Raw genomic sequence first — 7,328 nt, 5'->3', positions numbered from 1 at the left:
CTATCTTAAGTATGGCTCACACAGGGAGCAAGCCACACACACTTAACTTGCACAGGAAGCAGGCCAAGCAAAACCTAACTTGCACAGGAAGCAAGTCTAAACCAATCCTAACTTGCACAGGAAGCAAGTCAAACAATCCTAACTTGCACAGGAAGCAAGTCAAACAATCCTATCTTGCACAGGAAGCAAGTCAAACAATCCTATAAGCACAGATAGCACACGCTATACACAAACAAGTGGCTCAAACAAGGGTTAGGTTTTAGTCAAGGGGTCATGTCAACCTCAACAAACAAACCTCTGGAATGGGGTGAGTGTTGCTCTTAACCTTGCCATTGAAGGGCTAAGGTGAAGCAGATGAAAGGTGGGTGAAGATAAGACTTCACAGCTCTTATCCCTGGCCTGGGAGAGCTCAAGACAAGAATGTGTGGGTTCAGAAAGTGGGAACCCTTCTACACATTTAAAACTGACTCAACTGTACAGTTGTACAAGATCTTGGGTTTGTATCTGCAATGCATCAACACAGTGGTGTGAGCAAAGCAGATGACACACTGAATAGTGGGGGATAGATTGCATATCCCTACCTTCCGCCAATTGCCTCTTCACTTAGGAGGTCTTTGACTCTATGCAAGGACAAAAGTAAACAGTCACAAACATTGCCTCTTAAGGAGGACTTCAGACAGTTGCCTGGCCAAGTAACAGGCCAGGTCTTCCAGACTACATGAAGTAGAAGAGACATACCTCAATGCAAATTGCTTATACAAGCAACGCAAAGCAAAAAGTTCACAAAGGAACTAAGCAACTAAAACACCTGAAACAGTCAAGCAGATGTTAGTATACAACTTCAAACAAAACAAACAGAAACAGACACCAACAGTCAATTAGGGGCACATGGATGTGCAAGGCACAAAGCTCAAGGCATGTGAGCCAAGCCACCTACAAAACAAAGAGGTTAGACAACAATATTCAAGCAAGCTCAGTCAAAAGAATTGGTCTCAATGGCCATTTGTTGGTCAACCTGAAAACACAAACTCAAAGGTGAGTAACATGACCACTAGGGCAAGCCTAGGGTCAAAAAGGAATGAGAAAGTCCAAACAGCAAGGGGTAAGTATCCAAAATCATGTTCAAACAATTAGGAAACAAAACCAATTGGGTTCACATTCATATCAATCACTACCATCATTTCATGAACCATTTAGGTCAAAGCATGGCAAACAGAAGCTCATAGAAGTCAACAGCAAGACTTGCATCAAAAGCAATCTAAACATTTTCCAAAAATCACCAAATAAATCATGATCAAACCTAACACATAGCATGGTAAGCATGTCAAATTTCATCCCATTTGGACAAGTGGAAGGCAGTTAATGAAAATCAGAAAGTCAAAGCCAATTTGAACATGCACAAAGAAGTCAACCAAACATGCATCAACTTAGAAAAATCATAAGTCAAGAATGGTGTATGATAAATGAATGGGATCAAAACCATGGTAAAGATGAGGATGTCTAGTTATCTCATGCAAAATTTCATGTCCATCTAATAAAGTATGAGAATTTCACAAATGAAATGGGAACATGTGTCACACAAGGTCAACATTTGACTAGGCAGGGAAGAAAAATCTCAAACAAATGGAAAATAGTTCAATTAAATCCAAGAAAATTCACAAGTCAACTAGACATACAAGAGTAGGCTCATGCAAAATTTCAATCCATTTGGAGGTCAAGAAGCATAGCAATGAAAATCATGAAGTTGGTCATCAATGGTGTGACACAAATTGTCACACCCTAATTCAAAAAATCATATCTCACAAACCACAAATGATAAATTCACAAACTCTACACCAAAATCACCATGAGTGTGTCTAGTTTAAGCACAAAAAATTTGGGAACCATTGGATACATTCTCATCATTTCACAATTGATTTGGCAAAGTGTACAAAATTTGGTCACATGTCACAAACCCTAGCACCATTTAAAAACCACTCATCCAAAAATTCTGGAAAAATAATGATAAAAAAGTAGAGATCATGATGAACACAACACAAAAAATCCCATTGAATTTGGATCAAAAATGAGCAAGTTATGAATTTTGGAAGATTGGTAATCAAAGTGAAGAAATTAATTGAATTAATATTGAGAAAATGGCATTTTGGTAATATTTGGATCCACTTAATGAAGTGATGTCGTTTTGGCCAATAAATGAAATAATCTGATTGGTTCTTGAAGCTAAGCCATGTACACACGAAAATGGGAAGAAAACTGGGAAATTCACAGGCTAGGGTTTTACCATTCCAAATCGTGTTTCTCAATTTTGCCCAGAAATCGAAATTGATTATACCATGGTGTTCATCAAACATCATACAACAACATCCTAAAATGGGTTTTCATTAATTCGAGCTAGGCAATAAGAAACAAGCAAAACAAGTTTGAATCATCCATCTTCATTTCAACACAACTCGACCATTACTCAACCATTTTTAAAAACACAAAGTGCAGTGTGATCAGGGTGAAAAGACCTATGAGATGTACATCACAATTTTTGAAAAGATTGAGGTCGAAAACTCACCTATTTTTGAAGTAGAAAGAGGAACAGTGGTTGTTTGGCCTTTTAATGGTGAAGCAGATGAAGCAAAGCCTTCCAAGTGTTGATTGGTTGAAGAGCTCTGGCTTGTGGATGCTTGGAATGACCTTAAACAAACCCTGCCATGGCTGTATGCTTCTTTAGAACAATGCTGGCAAATGAACTCCCAGTTGATGAATGGTGCTGCAAGTAACTTCCAAATGATGGCCAGATGATGGAACAACAAAGGGATCCTTGAGTTCTTTAGAAGTTTTTTGACAGACTGTTTGAAATGCCAACAATGAAGCCCTTTTTAGAATGAATGATTTCTGTCTTCTCATGTGTCATGGCTGCTGCTAGCTGGTTTCATTTGATGGAAAATGTTGAGGAAATGCTGTGTTGAGCAAGGCAGGTTTTTGTTCTTTTGAGGGTTTGACAGGTTTTTTTGGAGTTTGGCCAAAGCAAGGTGAATGGTTGATCTTGGTTGGTCTGTTTTGTTTTTGACAGCAAAATTTGCAAGATGTCTGGTGTGTTGGCTGCAGCTAGCAAGGGTTTTGATTGGAAAAATGAGTGAAGGTTCTTTGTGGTTTTTGAGCCTTGACAGTTTTCTTCAAATCTGTCAACAGCAAGGTGAATGAAAGATGAGTGGAATATGGTTGGCCATGTGTTGCAAGGCAGGGTTTGACAATGTTTGCAAGTGAAGGTTGCTAGGCTGCTGCAGGTTTTAAACAGGGTTTGCCAATGAAGGTTGCTAGGTTGCTGCTGTTAGAAGTTGGCAAGGTTTGGCCATGAGAAATTGAGATGAACAAGACTGGTATGGTTGGCAAGGCAGGATGGATTTTGAGTGAAAGAATGGTCTATGGTCTTGTGCTTGTTGGTTGCAGATTTTAAAGCAAGGCCAAATGGATGCAGTTAGGAGGAGTGACCTTTTTGCTGCAAAATGTGTTGGCTTTTGATGAATGCTAGTGGTTCAACATGATGAGGGGTTGTGGAAAATGCAATGGCTAGGTTTAGGTTTTGGAAGTTTTGGACAGCAAGGGTTAAATGCAAATAACAGGATCCTTTTTGAGAGGAGTGTGAATCAATGAAGTGCTTGTTATGCTGGTGCTATCTAGTGAGGTTTTTGCCATGGCAGGAAAAATGATGCAGTATGTTCAAGCCAGCCTTAGTTTGTTGGTTTAGGACTTGACAGGTTTTTGTAAGATGCAAGTAAGCAAGGGTTTTAGTTGGTCTTTGCTGCAGTTTTTTTTTCATGACAGAAAAAGGGTGGTGAAGCTGTTGGTTTGTGGTTTTTTCAATGACAGAAAATGCAGCATAGAACCTGCTGTTGGTCGTTGTTCTATGGTATGGCAGGGTTTTGAGTTTTGTAACTTTGGTCTTTTGGATCAGGTTTTGACAGAAGAATGCAAGGCAAGGTTTGGTGCTGCTTGAGTTTGAATAGGCAAAGTTCAAATGCCAGTAGCAAGGTCAGTTGAGAGAGTGAGAGAACCAATGCCTCCTGCTGTCCTGTGTTTTATGCTGCTGCTGGTTTTGTTTAATGGGAGTTTTGACAGGTTTTTCTTGGCAAAATGCAAGTGAGGTGGTTGGTTCTATGTGGCTGCTACTTCTGTTTTGTTATGACAGAAAAACAATGCTTAAGTCCTCTGTTGGATGTTGCTGCCATTGATTCCTCATGACAGAAAAGGATTTGAAAGTCTTGTTTGGATGTGTTTCTGTGGGAGAGCCAGGGCCAAGGTTTTTGTCTTTTGGTCCTGTTTTAGCCAACAAATTGGAATCTGCAAGATGTGTGTTGTGTTGGTTGCAGCATTCTTGTTCAAAAGGACAGCAAAACTTGCATTTTCTGGACAGTACAAGGTAAGGTGGAAGCATGGGTGGATGGTTGCTTTGTACTTTTCTTCCAAAATTCAAGTATGCAAACATGGCCATATGTACCATTGGAGTATGGCTGCACTACAAGGCCTCAAAAGTGGCAGAAGAATGATCAAGAATGCTGCATAATGATGCTGGTACAAGGCATGGTTGTGGAACTTAGACAAGTATGGTGAAATTGTACCTTTCTTACAATTCAAGCAAACAAGCAATGGCCTTATGTACTGCATATTTTGACTTTGCAAACACATTCTAAATGACATTTATGAGCTGTTCCAATTGGCCAAATGTTGAAAAAATGTTTAAATCAAAAAGTCAACTCTTGGTCAAACTTGCATTTAAATGAAAAAGGTCAAAATATGCCATTTTGATTGGTGAAGTTTTGGCTCATGAAATTTATATTTTTGGAAAGAGGGGATCAAATGTGACTTGTAGGAAAAAACCCCACCAAAATTGGCCAAACGGTTTGGGAGATATGGCCCTTTGAAGTTCAAGATTTTCTGAAATCGATTCGATCATAACTTGCCAACCACACATGGGAATTGAGAGTTCTAGGACTTTTTGGAAATGGGAGAACAAGATCTTCAACTTTCATGTTGGGCAAAAATTCATTTGAGGCTTGTATCAAGATGTAAGTTTGAGGATCAAGACTTTCCATTTATGGCAGGTTTCAATTACAGGCCCAGTTTCTATTTTGGGAAATTTTGATCTGGCTTCAAATTCTTCCATGATGGTGTTTGGCATGATATATGATGACTACTTGGACATGAATGAACTCTCACAAACCAATTCCAATCATCCAATCACTGATTAAATGGACAGTTGACCAACAGTTGACTTTTAGGGTTTTTGACTGTCTGTGTATGAACTGGTGATCTCCAAGTCTTCAACCCTTGACCAAAATACTTCAAATAGACCTCCAAGCCATGTGAACTTGTTGGACAAACCCCAAGGCCTTGGTTCAATGAGAAATTCCTTTGCTTGCTTGGTTGACTGATCAGGAGATTAGTTTGACCTAATTCTTGATTGCTTACTCTTGAGGCAACTAAGGGACAATGCAAATGTTATGCAATGGATCATGATATGCTATGACCTAATATGAAAATGTATGTATAATGATAGGTGCAAATTTGAGGTGCTACAGAGGGACTCACTTCCCATTAAAAATGACGCTTTCGCATGAGGGACTCGCTCCTTTGATTGAGGGACTCACCTCCCTATAGTAAGTATCACCTTTGGTTGAAAGGCTCACCCTTAACCACAAAGTTAATCTCTAGATACGTCTAGAAATACTCTTCCCTTTACAAGTCCTCGTGCTTCAGGGACTGTGAAGCGATATATTTGTGAGAGCCCCATATAATGGTGATCAATAAGTCCCTACCTCACGAGGCATCACCCAGGCGGAACCTTTGTGTCATGGGAGATCCACCCTCAAGAAGAACATGTACAATACCGTTATCTAGGAACTAACCACCTAGACAAAGTCACATCAAGACTCCCTATAAAGTAGGCAGTCAACAGTCTCCTCTAGTCTTGGGGGAAGCGATTACCATCCCTTGGAGTTTCCTGAATCCTAGGCCTAACGGCTTTTATAAATACTTCTCCCCTAATGGGAGAAAGAAAATATCATCATACCCTCAACTTAATACTGAAACAAGAAGAGCCTCTCACCTCACGAGAGAAAGGAAATAAACATCATCGTACAGGGTCTCTCACCACTGTGAGTAAACCCTAATCAGCCTTAACTACAAAGGCCTCTGAGTATCTCCTACCCGTGTAAGGATATCACACACCCGTGTGCTATTTGACAAGTACAAAGATGATAGAGTACTTTAGTTTGTCTTTAAATTCTTCCATTTTTACCTTTTAAACATCTATTTCGGTTTTGAGACAAAAAAATCATCCGATCCAAAGATACAAAGAGCATACGGTTTGGTTCGGTTATTGGATGACAATAAAAAAAATCCAATCCGATCCGATCCAATTTATACGGTTTACTTCAGTTCGGTTTTATTCGGTTTTTAAACAAACACTACTTCTAAATCTAAAATAATTTTAATTTTTTTTTTTTTTTAAATTCTGACAAAAACATTTTCTATATGACATTATATATATATATATATATATATATATATATATATATATATATATATATATATATATATATATATATATATATATATATATATATATATATATATATATATATATATATATATATATATATATATATATATATATATATATATATATATATATATATAAACCAATTTAATTTTTACATGCCCGTGGAATCCGTGGATGGTGAATTTTCCAATATGACACTTCAAATATTAAATTGAATTTTCCTGCAACAAATTAATATTTTTTACATGCCTTGGTGAATTTTTTGAACAATCAATTTGCATGACAGGAAAACAATTCAATTTAATTTTCCGTCAACAATTGGATTTGAACAAAAGAACAACAATAAATTTAATATAATTTCAATAGAATTGCAATAAAGAATTTAATTTAATTGAATTTAATATACTTTAGAATCTTGCAACAATTCAATTTTCCTGTATGTAACAGAACAACAATCATCATCATTGTAGAAAAGTAAATCAAGAACAATTATTGAATTGCAAATTCAAGAACAATTCAATTTTCCAGTAGAAATTTAATTTTTCTGCAACAGAACAAAAATCAACAACATTGCAGGAACAACAACAGTTTTCAGAAAATTATTACAGGAATCAACAAAACAATAACATAACTGTAGAAAATCATAATAGTATGTGTTTAAACAATTGTATTTATTAGTATTTAATTGTATTTAAATTGTAATATTTAAATATTATTATTAATTAGTGCATGATGTGCTGTAAAGGTGCATTGTATTTAATTTGTAACGGTGCATTGT

This window comes from Lathyrus oleraceus, chromosome 6 (genome assembly GCF_024323335.1).
Source record: "Lathyrus oleraceus cultivar Zhongwan6 chromosome 6, CAAS_Psat_ZW6_1.0, whole genome shotgun sequence".
NCBI lineage: Eukaryota > Viridiplantae > Streptophyta > Magnoliopsida > Fabales > Fabaceae > Lathyrus > Lathyrus oleraceus.
The sequence above is the reverse complement of the archived record's forward strand: the minus strand, read 5'-3'. Positions refer to the sequence as shown.